The sequence below is a fragment of the Bidens hawaiensis genome, unplaced genomic scaffold, assembly GCF_021521415.1.
Source record: "Bidens hawaiensis isolate Kalapana, Puna unplaced genomic scaffold, B.hawaiensis_p1.1 tig00000935_1, whole genome shotgun sequence".
In the NCBI taxonomy this organism is placed as follows: domain Eukaryota; kingdom Viridiplantae; phylum Streptophyta; class Magnoliopsida; order Asterales; family Asteraceae; genus Bidens; species Bidens hawaiensis.
The window spans coordinates 2,314,081-2,332,038 of NW_027491054.1; positions in this window are offsets into that span (position 1 = coordinate 2,314,081).

Below are 17,958 nucleotides of genomic sequence, written 5' to 3' on the forward strand. Positions count from 1 at the left end.
CCGACTCCAATAATATTCTGAGGCATCAGTTTCTAAGATTAAATCATCATTTTCTTTTAGTAACTGTAATTTTGGTAAATTTTTGCAATATTCTTTGATATTTTTTACTTGGGTTTCTAGGCTTTCATTAAAACTAAATATTTTATCTTTCTTTAGTAAGTTTTGAAAGGGTTTTCTTAATTTCGTAAGATTTTTAATAAAATCTGAAGCATAATTTAATATGCCAAGAAAGCTTTGTACTTGCTTTTTTTATCTATTAATTTTTTAGGAAATTATGTAATCTTTACAAGAATACGGCTTTGGAGTTCTATTCCTTTACCATCTATTTTCATTCCTAAAAAATAAATGTTATCTTGTAGTAAGCTAGTTTTTCTTTCAGATAGAGCTAGTCCATGTTTTATACATAAATCTATAAATACCTCAAGATGTTTTAAATGTACCTTAATATCATCAGATAATATTAAAATATCATCAATATAGACAAAAATAAAATCATAATTCTTAAATGTAGTATCCATTTTTCTTTGAAATATGTGTGGAGCATTTTTTAATCCAAAAGGCATTACAAGCCATTCGTATTGTCCTTGAGGAGTAGAAAATGCTGTGTAAAGAATACTATCAGGGTGTATTTTTATCTACCAAAATCCACTTTTGTAATCAAACTTAGAAAATATCTTTTTATTTCTAGTCTAATTTATTAAACTTTCTTTATGAGGTAAAAACTATCCATCAAAAACAGTATTATCATTTAATTTTTTATAACTTATTACCATCATAGGCTTACCTCTTGTGATTTCTGCATGTTTTCTTACTAGGAATGCAGGAGAACTATGATGGCTATCGCTAGCTCTGATTAATCTTAAATCTAAGAGTTTTTTTAACTGAGTGCTTAATTCTTTTTGGTCTTCTGGATTATATCTCATGGGCTTTATTCTTATTTCTTTATCTTTATCTTTCATTTCTAATTTTGCTGTAATTTGGTTTTTCTCCCAAAATTGTAATGGGTTCTCTGTATAACATTGCTTCAATTTATGTTTTATATTTTCAATATGGATATCTAAATTTCTTAGATTTACTTGATAGCCCAATGGTTTTTCTGGGTTATATTGTAAAATTGGTATTCCTTTCTCAAGTTTTGGGTTTGGTTTGTAACCTATATCACCACGCTGGCTTGTGCCTTTTGTAAAATTAATTGGAAATTTTCTTCCGTATGCATTTTTTTATTCTTTTAACCACTATTAAGTGGTGACATGGGGTTTTTAGTATTATTTGATATGCTACTATATCAAAAGTTATCTTATTGAATCTTTTTAAAAAATCACTTCCTAGAAGTACGTCCGAACGTGAATCATAAAAGTAGAATGAAGGGCATTTAACTAGGTATGATCCTAATAATATTATTGGATTCTTTATTCCTTTTCTTAAAGGAACTATATCTGTAGAGAAACTAATACCATTACAAGGTGTTAAATCTTCATGATATTCTTCGGGGAAGTATTCTGATTTACAAATGCATAATCCCGAACCACTATCTATATAAGCTGCAAAGCATTCGGCTTTGTAGTCTTTATAAGTGATTCCAGTTGGTACATAAATGCTTCTAGGACTTGTCATTTTGGTATATATATTATTTTATTATTTCTTGTAATCTCTAACCCATAAGAGGTTATTTGATATGGTTTAACATTTTCTAAAAATGTTAATCCTAACATGATCTCTAGTGTATCATTTTCATCTTCAGTACTAATTAATAATCTTAATGGAATCTTTTCATCTCCAAATTTTATTATAGTTTCTACGGCTTCAATAATCTCACGTAGTTCACCATTAAAATTAGTATATTGGTGCGGTTCTTCTAAAGAGTACCTTTGTAAATTCTTACAAAGTTTGAAATTTATATAATTTCCATTTGCACCAGTATCTATTAAAATGCTTACATTAGAGTATTTGTTTCCATCAAAATATTCTCCTTTTATTTTGTAATTTCTTATGCTATCTTCTTTGGCGTTAATTATATTAGAAAATCTACTAGAATTTGTCTTTCTTGCTAAAGGGTGGCTAACTACATTTTTATTTGAAAATGATAATCTAGGGGAAATATGATTAGATAATAATAATGGTTTATCTTGTAAATCAAGGCTTAGTGGTCTTGAATCTATTTCTTCTATTTTAGGTAAAGTAGGTATTTGTATCTGACATACATCATTAAATAAAAAAGGAAAGTCTATTGTGTCTTTTATACTAAAGCAATCAGAATGAGTATTCGATATTGCAAAAGATATAGCATATGTAATAGAATATGGTCTATTTTGTTGTCTGATGAAATCTTTTCTTTTAAAATCTTGTAATAGACTTAATGTTTTATTAAAATCTTTGTCTTGAATATAATATGAAATACTTGGATAAATATTAAACTTTAAGTTTCCCATATTGTAAATTTCCTCTTAATATCACAAGACATGTGTCTTCTCTATTTTGGATCCTATTGTCCATGATTGCTAATTCTATATGAGTATCTATATACCTTCTTTAAATGTGGATTTTATTATTATCTGGATGGCCCCAACATGAACCCATCCTAAAGTATTTTTTATTTCATGTTTTATTTTTTGTAGTTTTTCTTAAATATCTTTTTTAGATAATAAAGGTATCATAACTTTATTAGATGTTATATTAATGTCTAGAGCTCTTTCTTGAATGTTTAATCCATAGTATAAGTGATGGTCTCTAGGCCTTATTCCTAATCTTTGTAAAGTATTTAACTTAAATCCTGAATAATTTAATAACGAGAAATTTTCATGTTGGATTTGTTTAAGTTTTTTCTTATCAATTAAAATTTCTTGTTTATATTCTCCTAATTGTTCATTTTGACAATCGATTATGTCATTATCTATTTTACTACTAGAGGCTATATCCAACCTATTCATCTTCAAATGAGGTATATTCAGTTTTAGTTAAAATAAATATACTTTCATCAGAGTCTATCTCATGAAAATTATTAATTGGTATAAAATCTCCTTCTTCTATCATTTTTCCTATATCTTCGTCTATTTTAAATATTTTAAGATTCTTTTTAACTTTTTTGGAAATTCATTTGCATAATGACCATTTTCATGACAAAAATAATATTTAGATTCCTTAGGACCTCATTTTCTTTTATAAATAGGTTTAAACGTCTTCTTATATCCTTTTCTTTTATAATATTTTGTTTCACGCTTTTTAAAATATCTTTTTCGAAAGTGAGTCATTTTCATATATTTTCTTTTTATCTTTCCATAATAATATGAACTTTCACATCCTATCATTAAAGGCATTTTTGGATTACACTACAACATAAAGATATTTTTCTTTTTAATCATTTGCTTAATTTAGCTAGTATAGCATCTCCACACCATTCGCTCAATTTATCTCTAACGTGAGTTATTCTTTTTCCTAACGTATCAGTTGTTCCTGGGTTATAAGTTTTCATTAATTTTGTTCCCCAAGGGTCGGGTATTTTAGCAAGAAATAATGTTAAATAACTATTCATATCTAGTACTTGATTATATATATGGTAATAGTAATCTTGGAATACACAAATAAACCTGTCTATTTCACACATGTCACATAATTGTAATCTGATTAAGGCTGTTGAGTATTTTTCAATGGTTGCTGGGTCTTTTATAATACTTCCTTCTCCACAAAATTCTAGCCTAAAGGCTTCTACTGCTCTTGTTATTATATTTCCTATTAAATCATCTTGTTCAAATATTGTTCATTTCATATCAATAGGTAAATATTGCCAATATCTTAAAGCACTATTTATTAAAGTTCTTTCTAAAAATCCTTAAAGTGTTTCAATATCCATTCTATTAACAGAAATTGCTATTCTAAATGCTGTTCCTAATCTATCTATTGCTTCTTTTGTGTTTTTTTATGCAATCTACATCTAAATATATTCCAAAAGGATTAATTGGTTCATTTTTCATATTCTGGTATGGTTTATAATTATCTTCATTTCTTATTGTTGACTTTATAGCAGCATATCCTTGTGTTGACCTATGAGTTTCGTCTCTTATTGGGATTTTAGGATTTGTGCTTGTTTGTCCAGTATCATTAACATTAAAGTTCATTTGCTTTTATATTTATAAAATTATCATTTAACTCAATATCTCCTATTCGAGTTATTAAGTTTTCTATTTCAGGAGACACATAAACTTCACTTTTAGAATCTGAGCTCATTTCTATTTTCTTTTATATTCTTTAGGTATTTTCTTATTTTGTAAAAGTTGAACTAAAGGTTCATGAAATTTATTTGGAGTTGCTTTATTTTTTCCATTAGGGAAGGCAGATTCTAATAATTCTATAATTATATCCAATTTAAAAATTATTTTAACTCCATAAAATATAATTGTTTTTTGTAATTCTATTAAGTCTCTATCTATTTTTAATGAATTTTCTGTTTCTTTTAATTTATTAAAACTAGGTTTTCCATTATGGTGAAGGGTATTGCCAATCAGTATCATCATAAAAGGAGTCAGAATTAGTAAATTCGTATCCACTAAAATTAAAGTCTTCATCTGAAATATAATCTTCATCAAAATCATAATTTGAGATAAAAGTTTGGACTTATTTCTTCTTTTTGCATGTCAAAATTATTATCAATGAAATTTAAGTTTAAGTATACTATTAAATTATTAAATCATATTCATGTATGTCAAATTCATCAACTAGAGCCCCCGCGAAGGAAAATTTGTGTGGCTCTAATACCAATTTCGGAGGTACCAGCACAGATATTTCAAAGAAAAATGGATACTATATTTAAAAATTATGATTTTATTTTTGTCTATATTGATGATATTTTAATATTATCTGATGATATTAAAGTATATTTAAAACATCTTGAGGTATTTATAAATTTATGTATAAAACATGGATTAGCTCTATCTGAAAGAAAAACTAGCTTACTACAAGATAAAATCATATTATTATTATATTAGATTAGATTATGTTTTGTTATATTATATTATATTATATTATATTATATTATATTATATTAATACAATAATAATATTTTAATAACAATAATATTTTAATAATAATATTAATATTTTAATAATAATACTAGTAATACTATAATAAAATAATGTTGTAATAATAATCATAATATTCATAATAATAATATTAATATAACAATAATAGAATAATAATATTTTAATAACAATAATATTTTAATAATAATATTAATATTTTAATAATACTAGTAATACTGTAATAAAAAATTTAACAATAACGGTAATAGTACGGGAAACCTGGTTCAAATTTAGGAGGCCCGGCGAGTTAGGGTTACCGTAAAAACTGTCCAGGTTGACTATAATAATCGATTTAATTCTAACAAAACGTAATGTAGCATGCTTTAGTTAAAAAGGCAACTAACAACTTCATACTAAATAAATACACATAATGAAACCTGGTTCAAATTTGGTAAGCCCGTCGAGCTAGCCTAACCGTAAGGTTGTTGGGGCTGAGTATCATACCCGGCATACTCCTAACAAAATATAATGTAGCAAGTTTTAGTTAAAAAAACAAGTACCGACTTCATACTAAATAAATATAAAACGAAACCTGGTTCAAGTAGGGTAACCACGACATGCCAGGCTGATAGTTAACGGCGTAACCCGGCTCCTCCTCGTTCGACTCCGAAAATAAATGGTTGAGGGTGAGGGTGAGGGTGAGGGAGGGATGTATAATAAAAAAGAGAAATGAGAAAGAGGGAGGGGAGCTGGGCTCCAATAATATAACACCCATTACACCGCGTATAGGTCTATACGCGGCGTATTAGGGGTACTATTTGACAACCTAGCCAACTAAGACGTCAAATCGTACTTAATACGTCACGTATTAGGGCGTGTGGTGGGTATCCATAGTAGGACCCTTATTAAAATTATTATTTACATTTGTGTGTTTATACTTTTTTTTACGAAATATAATTATACGCTAGCAACATCCTTTTTAATTCTCAAGTTTTTTGTTAACCTCCATCGTTTTATTCTAAATATTTTTAGCACAAGTGGAGAGCTTATGCATGATATCATACCTCTCTTCGCTTATGAAGAAACACGAATCCCAAGGATGACACCAATGAAAAAGCACGAATCTAAACCGTATTAGGATCGGATCAATGTTTCTACCAAGTAAGGGCTAGGAAGTGAAACACGGTCAATTAGGAGTCAACAATCAAGCCAAATCCGGATCTACGCCAAGTAAACAAATCACCGTGAGTCTCGCTATGGGAATGACAAGTTGGGGAGTCTTCCCGTAACCACCCTCTAGTGTGAGAACAAGTATCGTCTTTAGAGAAGAGACGTACAAAGCGATTGATGTAATATTTTGGTTGTTCATGAATATTTTATGATGATGAAGATATTTATAGCCGGGGATTGAGGGGATATGATTGGTGGAGTTGCCACTATCTTGGAAGAAACTTCCTTATACCTGAATTGACACATGGCTCATTCTGATAGAAGACGACAGTTGACCATATGTAGGGTTGTTATAGAATATCTAGATGGCCACTCTCTATTGGTTGTGCCATCACGTGCTTTCTTTTGGGAGGTAAACACCGTTGTCAGGGGATATTTTCATCAATCTTCTAGAAGGGCATTTGTTATAATTGCCTTCTTTAATGAGTGTGAGGTCCTTTATTGTTTCTTTCTTGTGCCAGAAGTTTCTGCGGCCCTTAAGAGGGTGTCTGGACTCCCGTTCCTTTGTGAATGGCTCCCGCAAATATTATCAATGAACCGTGCGTGTCTCCCACGAGTATCATGAAAGATCTGCGGGTACCTCCGGACTAGTAGAAACTATACCTTTAATGACACGCAAAGCATGACACACGGTCATTTAATGACATGTAAAAGTCGTGTGTCATAAAAAAAGTGTCATCATTTGTAAAATTCGAAGAAACGATGACAGGCATTTTTGTTTGTCATCGTTTTAGTCTCACGAAAAATTAAAACAAAAAACACAGGCTACACTTGTGATTAATACTCGCCGGAACTGATAACATCATCTTCGCTGGTATAATCTCGCGTTTCTTCTATTTAATTTATCAATTTCAGTCTTAAATGTCAAATTGATATATGGAGAAGCTTGATTGTTAGATGTAAGGAATTGACCAATTCTAGGGTTTCAGCATAAATTGGTGCATCTCTTACTTGTTCTGTTATAACAATTACAATTGTAACCTAACATCTGCGTTTATCAGACAAAAGTACTGATTATAGGTTAATATTTCCTTGCAATTTGTGTTTTTCTCATAGATGCCAATAAGATTTTTTTTGCATAATGTTATTGACCAGTTCTTGATTTTGTTATGTCTCAGCTAATTGGAGGAAACTGCAGTTTCATTAATTTATAATCGATTCCATGTTATTATCGCTAATCTTGATTATTCACATCGCATAGTTAATCCAAAGTCGCATAAGCAATCACCAAGAATCGGTTTTCAAAACTTAAAATGGAGATATTGGAGCTGATTAATTTGATATACAACTGAATTTAGAGAACCATTTAGATCTCACAAAAACAACCAACCAATGAGAGAGAGAGATCACTTAAGTGATTGACTAAGAAGAGAAGAAAGAAAGTGGTGATCAGTAGCGTGTTGCTGCGTTTTTATTAATGCTTTTTTGCTGAGTTATTGAGTTCAAAGAGATGCTTCAGAAGGCAAGAATCATTAATCATACACTCTGATAAGGTAAATTGAGCCATTGAAAGTTTTTTAACAGTTGATAATAATACTTGATTAATACATTTTATCTTATGCATGTTTATTAATTATTATTTGGTTGATCTTTACTTTGGATGGGTTGATGCTGTTCATTTTGTTTGATTTTGCTGTCAAAGAAATGAAATATAGTCTCAATTTATTAATTTGCAGGTTTCACTGAATCACCTGAGGTATGGTGATATGGCCCGTTTGCAACCCGAATTCATTTTAACAAAAAAGGGCTGATTAGTTTGCATTTAATTTGCCCTATGTTGTAGGAGCGTGTTTGCTATTGGTCAACTTCATTTCATAGACTTTTTAGTGTTAGATACAATTGCGATGCTTGTCTGGGGCGGACCTACGTATATGGATAAGTTTTGGATTTTACGTAGAACACCTCTATAAAATATGAAAGTGAACCCACATATAAATAGTGAGTGAAGCCATAAAGTAGTTGGAATCATGGTGGCTGGTAAACACCTGGCAGTACTATTGTGAAAACCCGGGTTCTATTCTCTCTTCAGTCATATTTTTATTATTTTTTGGTTTTTAATTTCTTAATTAAGTAGGGTTAGTGAGCCATCTCTTATCCACGTTATTTCCCTGCCTTGTGTTCTATTATTGGTTAGTTCTTCAATTTATTATTGAATTAAACGTTACAAATCTTAACAGAAACTGCTTTAAATATCTTTCTTAGTAGGTAAGTTTTTTTTAAGCCTGCACATTGGCATTGATATGAATGACCATTTTCGTTTTGATGCTCGTTGACACTTGCAATTTCTAGTCACTATTACCATGCATAAAAACTGAATTATTGTTATTGTTACTCTTTAAAATGAATATAAATCATACAGAAAACCGTAGCAATCATTATAGTAACAATTTCAGAGATATCGCCCATTTGGGCTCGTTATTTGAGTTTTACTTTGATTCACCTTTATAACTATTTGGTTGTTTTACTATACAGTTGCTAAGGTTTTGATGTACACCTTTTATCTCTGTGTTGAGTGCTGGTATGTTCATATAATGACATTCATTTAAATGTATGTAAGCAGAGCAGTATTGTTTTTTATTATGTATGTGTGCACCATCTTTTATATTGAATATTTTTGTTTATTTGTTGAATAATCGAACTTGAAGGCCATGCAAAGAAGCATTTAGGAGATGGGCTTTAGTAGACTAGAGGTGATCAGTGGATAAAGCTTCGAAAGCTCGCTAATGGCGTCTTCCATGGCGAGAGCTTAAAAGTAAGTGTTCTTGACTAGACTTTGTACCATAACAATATAATTATGTGGTGAACCTTATTCGACTCGAACCATCGAACCAACCCAAACGATCAAACCGACCCAAAATTTTTTATGTCCGGTCATATAAATTTAGAGCAACTAAAAGCAATGACTAGAAAAAAATCTTGGATCCGCCACTGTGTATGTATATAGATCTAACCATCATGATGAAATGCACATCATGTAAAAGAAGCATATAATCGAATAGCAAGAGTTACAAGATGGAAGATTCTAATGTATGTTTTTTATATTTTGTTACTGCAGCAAAAAGGAAATTAAGAAGGGTATTTGTGTATGCATTACATAAATTATGGTCTCTGGAAGGTAATATTGTATTGGTTTTATATATTTAGATATTAGCACTTTTGAGAAACTATAAATTTTAAACTTTTTCCTTCTTTGAGAGTTTGGTGGTTTTTTTTTTTTTTTTTTTTTGAGATAAGGAAATGGACAGATAGAGGCTCTAGTGGCAACAAGATGGCCTATCACAACCATGTTGATAAATGCAGCAATGCGTAAGGTAAAATTTGTTTTCAACATGGTTAATTTGCTTCATCTAGTTCTAATCGCCTCTCAATAATCTAAAATTTTTTTCAGGTTGGGGGAGGGAACGATGATACACAATGATATTGATTGGAATTCGTGAAGAATGGTCGATTTTTTAGACATCGTTTATTTACCAGTGAACTTTTGTATCGACATTAATGAAATGTTAACTTTGAAATATATTTAGTATTTTATGAAATATTATATGAAATAGATTGTTTTGCTATATATGCATTTTAAGTTGTATTACACACGTTAATTGAGTGTCATAAAAACATTTTTTAACACTTCAAACCATGACAAACAAATGCGTGTCAAAAAACCTTGTCAAGAACGCGTGTCAAAAATGCATGTCAAGAACGTGTGTTATAAATGAATGTCAGAAAAAGATGACACGCAAATTCGCGTCATCTTTTTTTATGACATAGCCTTCCTTGACACGCTTTGGCGTGTCATCTACCCTCTTTAATGATGCGCATTGCGCGTCATTAAAGGTCTATTTTCTAGTAGTGTCCCGCAGGTACTGTGAACGACCCTCGGATATCTCTCGCGGGTACTGTGAATGACCCGCTGGTATCTTGATTTTTTAATCTTTCTACTACCTTACCTCTATAGGTTTCTAGACACATAACTTGTTTGAACCGTTTGAACCATTATCACATGGTGCCGCATGCCATTAGCACTACTAGAAAATAGACCTTTAATGACGCTCAATGCAAGTCATTAAAGGGGGTAGATGACATGCCAAAGCGTGTCAAGGAAGGCTATGTCATAAAAAAAGATGACGCGAATTTGCGTGTCATCTTTTTCTGACATTCATTTATAACACACGTTCTTGACATGCATTTTTGACACGCGTTCTTGACAAGGTTTTTTGACACGCATTTGTTTGTCATGGTTTGAAGTGTTAAAAAATGTTTTTATGGTTTGAAGTGTTAAAAAATATTTTTATGACGCTCAATTAACGTGTGTAATACAACTTAAAATGCATATATAGCAAAACAATCCATTTCATATAATATTTCATAAAATACTAAATATATTTTAAAGTTAACATTTCATTAATGTCGATACAAAAGTTCACTAGTAAATAAACGTGTCATTAAAGGTATAGTTTCTACTAGTGAACCTAACTTGGTGACCAAGATATTACCATAATAATCCTATTACAATCACCCAAATCATTTAAACCAACTTCTATAAATAAATAAAAATTGCACAAACCAAACCATAATCCAATTAGTCTATTTAAAAATTTAATTGCTTAAACCCAATTAAAAAACCCATGTTACTTGTGGCCCAATTTTTTCCTCACGTTCAACCTAGAAATTTTTAATGATTCTCATGCACGGCCCTTTGTTTACAAGTGTTTTACCTTTTTGGTTTTGGTCCAGGCCAATCCGTTCCTTGGCCCATAACACCCTATATATCTATATATGCCCAGAGGCTCTAAGCTACGTTAAATATATAAATATAGGGTTTAGTCAATTAGAGGGTTTCAATTTAGAATTATAACGAGTTTTGAGTTAGTTTTCTATTGCAATAATAAAGTGTTTATCGATCTTCTATTATGAATAGTATCGTAACGTTTATTGATGGATTGGTCTGGGTTCTTTTGGTAATAGAAGTTGGGTTTTCAAATTGCATAGCAAGTTGCACGCTGGGCGTTGAATCAAAAGACATTACCTACACCTACAATGGAAGTAAACATGTTAGTAACAAAACCTTCTTAAAAAAAGTCTAATGGGTAAGTTACATAAGCAATAAATTGACTTTCTTCTCAAGGAGCAGGCTCGATGCCATACCATCGGACTTTGTAACGATTTTTCACATGGGCCAGCTGCTACATAAATACAAACTGTTAGTGGCTTCATATGTGAATAGCAAGTTTAACCAATGAGGTCCCTGACTACAGGTGAGTATAATAAAGGTCAAATTGATATCAAATTGTGATGGACCGGTAGGTTTATTAAACATACATACATTTTCATAACCTGCTTATAGGTGTTTGGCCCATTACTAAAGATGATCACGTAATTTAAGCACATGCTCTTTAATATGACTCACTACCACCGACTATAACACGAATACACAATGCAACCAAATACCAGCTATAATCCATTTATACCCGTGATAACCGTAACCCATTACCATCAAACACAAGCTCCTAAATATTGGTCGTTTCCAAGCCCTCGCAATGGACCTTGTACACCTCAATATAATGTAAGTATATAAGGTTCTTGTCGCTTACCTGTATTTCAATTGTAATTGGATCATTTTATTTTAATAATTTATATTAATACCATGTCATACTATGTTTATTAAGAGAAGGATAAGCTAAATCAGAAATCTCTTACCGTTTCAGTCTAAGCATGACATAGATTTGAGCCGAGAGTATGAATGTTGTAGGGGGTTAAGAACTACTTTAGTTGAAACAAAAAGGTAACCAAATCAAGGTCAATATATTTGAAACTGAACACCGAAATTGAATTCAAATTAGTGTTTTTTTTTCAAATAAAAACCTAATTTTTAACAAGGAGGGTGTTCATCAATTTTGTTTTTTGGATTCCTTGAGTCGATTTCTTCGGTTTTGTATTGGCTAAATATATAAATTAGGTTTCCTCGGTTTAACTTACTTGAATTTGTTTAAACCAAAAGTTGAACTGAAACCGGTTGTAATTCGACTTTAGTTTAAAACCGAACCGTAAACTGATCATGTTTTTCAGTCGTTGGATTTTAAATGGTTTCGGTCTGGTTTAATGAGTTTGAAACCGAATATTGAATACCCTAGCTACTTTGTTGTCGGTTGGTTTCCCATAGTGGTGTTTCTGGAAGACGTTGCTTTCTACTCGTCTGTATCCCAACTCTAAACTATTGGCTCTCAGTTCTCATCCAAATCCTCTAGGAGCAATATTTAATGGGTCCCCAGCGGCCAACATCTAACTCATCGTCACTTCTCTCAGGTTGACATGGTGCCTCATATGTGTCCGAATGTGATCGTCCAGAACAATAATAATCTTAGAGATTTCATCATAACGGATCGCAGTGGCAGATGGGTAACGCTCAAAAACCCTTTTTTTTTCGTATTTCATACAATGTAAAGTAAACAAAAATATAAAACAAAAATATAAACACGATAATAAATAAATTCAAACAAATGGGTTGCAGATTTTTCCTCTTCGGGTTTTGAAATCGAGCCATTACACCGTCTTCTTTTACTTTATTATCAAGCGTTTCTCTTTCAACAACCCAAATTAAAGCGTTATTCGAATACTAATTACCCATTCGATTGCACAAATCCGTCTTGATAGGCTTCATTTTAGAAAAAAAAAGTTCTTTCAACAGTTGTGGTTGCAACCGGTAAATTGTAAAAGTCGTTAGGCGGTCCTAGGCGGTCGACTGGGGAGTTGCGAGTACTCGGGAGTAGTCGGGGATTACTAGGAAAATACCTAAGGAGTACTCGGCCGAGGCGGGGAGTACTCGATCTAGGCGGGGAGTAATCAGGGAGTACTCGGCCGCCTATTCGAGAGTTTTACAACACCAACACTAGCTTCAATATTCGATAAACCAATGGAAAAATGGCGTGTGCTATGATTTCCACCATTAGGTGAGCAAAATCATACATTCAACCAATTTTTTAAAATTTATCATATTTTTTAAAGTGTGATAAAAGGTCATAAGATCACCAGAAATACACCCTCTTTCTTCAATACTTAAGTCATTTGGATATATATCATAAGGTATCACTATATTAGAATTGTGAAACTTAGAAAACGAATAACAAGGATTTAAACCAAACACATATTCTATCAAACTAGTTGAGGCATCGCTGAATTTATTCCCATGTTCTTGAATTTGTATATCCAAAACCATATTAAAAACTTCAACCTCAAAATTATATCGATTAGTAATAATCTTCTTTCGGTGATTACCATAACTTTCAGTCATATCTAACATCTTAATCTTGTCTTTTATCACAAAAAGATGTCACTCTAGTTAACATCTTGTCAAACCCATTTTGTCTTAGATTATTTAATGTTCGGTTTGTCTCGCTTATCAACTTAGACGCTTATAACAAGTCTTGACTCTTTTTTTAAGTTATTTGAAATAGCATTTGTGAGACCTAAAATATCGTCCAGCAAATGTATATAAAACACAACCAAGACTCTTAAAATATGATAGAATACCTTTTGCATAGTTCTTTGTTGCACACTCTCTCTATCTTTTTTAATAAAATTTAGTACGTCAACAATTTTCAGGAATAATTCTAACAAACTTATGATTGTTCTATGATGAGAACCTCATCGTGTGCCTCCGACTCATGCAAGGGAATGCTATTATTTTAAAAAGGGTTAATGGGTTTTCAGTGGCGGATCTTGACCATAATCTCAGGGGTAACGTTTTTTTTTACCGTATTTCATACAATAACCGAATTTTTTTATGATATTTCATACAATAGTTTTTTTCTTTTAACTTGCCTTTGGACCAATATCATCATTTTCTTGTAATTTTTGTTTAAAAAGATTGCTAATAAGACTTTGTTGTTTCATCTTCTAACTTCCCTAATTTTAGAAGGGACAAATTTAAACCATAAATCTATAATCAATTTCAAGTTACACATAAACCTTAAATCCCTAATCAATTAGAATTTCCAATTTATATTATCCAATATCCAATAAACCATAATCAATCATTCAATTGTTACTAATGGGGTGGTGCTCTATTGCCAAAGGCAAAGCCTTTAAAACACCTGGGTTTGGAGAGGAGGTCTTGGGTTCAAATCCTAAAGACAACAAAAACTAAAAGAAGTTCACTGTTAAAAAAATCATTTAATTGCCCATAAACAATTCCAAATTAACAATTTATATAAACAAATAAGCAATTACAATTTTAAGCAGAAAGTAGAAGAATCCCTAAATTGAACAAGTAGAATTCAAACCGTAGACGAGGGAGTGAGGGACTGAAGGAGCACTGACCGTTGGCTACTCGGCAGCATCATGTAGGGGGGTGGGGCAGTGTGGGTGGAAGCCACGACTGAATGAAACTTTGTTTGTTAAATGCTGATGTCCAACCTAAACCAAACGTTTAAGCATAAAGGAAAAACAAACAAATGATTTCATTTAGTTTGTGCTTAAATTTGGTTGGACTTTAATTGGTTTCGGCTTTTAATTTGGTTGGGCTTTAAACAAACAGGGGTAACGCTATATTTTCAGGGGTAGCGAAATACGAAAACCGACTAAAACATAAAACATTTGTACTACCGGCGAAAAGTTGAGGGGTAGCAGAGGCTACCACTAGTGATATGCTATGTCCGCTCCTGTGGATTTTAATGGTTTGGGCTTCACACTTTGTTTGGACTTTAGTTGGGTTGAACTTTTAATTGGTCAGGCTAAAAACACACATGGCCCCATCTTCTTCTTCTTCTTCTTCTTCTTCTTCATCGTACTCAATAAATCCCACCGATAGCAAAGCTATGGTAAGATGTAGACAGCCTTACCTCTACCCCGAAGGAATAGAGAGGCTGCTTCCGGTGAGACCCCCGGCTCGATAGTAGTTTTGCATCAAGCATTGGACATAAGGCACATAACACTCAACCACCGGGACATCGGCCGATTGGTGCGTGTACCCTTGTCTTTCGGCTATCAGCGCCACCACATGATGCCTGATTAACCTTCCGCCACTTTTAACGTTATTTTCACGAGATTAGTAAAATAACGTCAAAATTAGTGCAATTTCATTTTTGCCCACCCGAGGGTTCACACATATATACATTACATGGCCCCATAGGTAACATTATTGTTTTTCAGGTGTAGCGAAACATGAAAACCAACCAAAATTTTTTTACACTACCGACGAAAAGTTGAGTAATAGCGGAGATTAACCTTGACATTAAACCAGTTCCGCCCGAGTGATCGATAATTCGAATTAGCGATTCATTTATGTACCAATGGATTTCACAAAATATTCATCATAAAGCCTTTTTATTAATTTAGTTTTTAATCTATAATTAATGGTGGTCTTTATTATTTATTTTAGTTATGTCTGTGTTGATATCGTTGACAGAAACTAATATTTCGATTAAGGTCTTTTATTTCATTTAAGTCTAGTGTGGTGATAAGTTGACCGAAATTAATAGAGAAACATATATACATGTAATGTTTGAAAGAACTTTTGAAATTAGAATAAAGTTTCTTCAAAATTGGATTTTTTATTTAATCGTTTGCTAGAACGTATTTAGCCATTTTATTGCTTCTGTTCCGAGCCATTTCATCCATATATTTTACTAGATTTTATTTCTCGTAATACGGAGTTTGTTTTACATTATTCGTTATTTATATTTATATATGTATATTTGGATTTTAATTTTATTTATTGTAAGAAAGTTAATAATTAATATACTTGAGGTTTGATGATAAAATGATTTCATAAATAAATGATATGTTATAATCCGGTTTAAAAGCTATCTCGGTTTGCTTGAAAGAATGATTATTTAATATTTTTCATTTTTTAATATTTATATTTTTGATTTTAATTTCCTTTATTGTAAGAAAGTTAATAATATACTTAGGGTTTGATGATGAAATGGTTTCACAAATAAATGATATGTTACAACCCGTTTAAAAGCTATCTAGATTTGGTGACCCATGACCCGCTTATGTTTTTTTACTATAAAATTGTTTATTAGTTATATATGAATATCTTTTTCTTTTTAAATTGGATATTAAATTTTAGTATGTCCCTATTTTATAGGATTTTCATATCAAATAATTGTTGGGCTTCTATGGATCTTATAAACATAGTTAACCGTTTAACTAGTTAAAATAAAGGCGGAAGCGTGATATATACAAACTAAACATATGTATCCATGTGTTTATATATGTATATGTTCATGAATAACCTAGTTTATTCATGTTATAAGATTACCAATAATCTATTTACTAGAAACCCGAAGCAAGGATCAAATGATACGGAAAAGCTAAACTATCAAGCTAGTAAATACTTACATTCTTAACCCTTTAAGAGTTTAGTAGATGGTTGAAGAAGATGATGATGTGAATGCTAGACTTTCAAAGGAAAACCCTCAAACGGAATATACCCCGAGCCTCCAACACACACCGAGCTATGCTAGGAAGCTTGAACCGAAAAACCCGAGACCCGATTCCTTTTTCTCTTTTGGCCGTGAACTTGAAAGAAAAGAAAGGAAGAGTTTGGTTTTTGGTTACTTGAAAAAGTGTTATGTATTTTTTGATCTTTTCATCATTTATAAAACCAAGGAAGTATGGAGTTAGGGATTATGTCTAGTACAACACTCAATCCTCCATGCTTGCATGTTAATGATTTTGATCAAGTTAGTGGGGTGTGGGGCCCACCCAAAACCGGCCCCAATATATATTATTATTTTTTTTTTTTTTTTTTTTTATTTTATAATATATAAACACCCCATCTTTTATAAACCATTTTACAAAAGAACATATAATTAAATAATCATTCCAATAATAATTATTTGAATAAATAAATTAACCAATTAATTTATTTAACACTTTCAAGTAATTATTCAGAAACCCGATTTCTGAATGTGTCGTGTTCTGTATTTGTTTTATAGATCATATCTCAACAAATACATAATTGGTGTGTGTCTAACTCGTTATTGGGTATGACCCGACTTGGATCAAACACGGCTAGCCACATTAACCTAATTATGTGTCTCGGGCATACGGTATTCCAACAATCTCCCACTTGCACGTGACTCATAAGAAGTTAATGCTAATGGTGAATACCGCCTAACAACAGGTCACCACCCCTAGTGTGTTTGACTAAGTGCCATTCAATAACATCATCCCCTTCAAGTCCATACTTGATATGATATAGGTAAGTTTTATCATTACATCCCTTTGTTTCTAGATGTCCTGTCAAATCGAAGAGACACAGATTGATCATTCTCTCATTGATTTAACTTAACAGGCCTTAGACATCTAAACTCTCAACACATAAGAGGAACAAATCCCATCTTGACTGCATACATCCTTGTTGACATCTCGTATGATATCTGAGCTCTTTCTTTTACGTCATCGTGTTACCGAAAAACAAAGAAGAGAGTCAAGTTATCAGACTTGATGAAAAAACAGATCCAATATGCATCTCAGGTCAAAGGACACAATGATACTCGCCTTTACTCAAGGATTACTTATGATCAGTTGCACTAACTCCATGCAGTGATCCTTGAGAGCGGATCATGTCCAATATTTGTATCCCACAAATATCTATGAACCTTGGTGGCAAACCTATGCCTTATATTCATCACATGAATATCAACCAATCCGGGTTCATAATAGTCTTACCTTCATACTTGTTCCCACAAGCATGATCGACTACGGACGT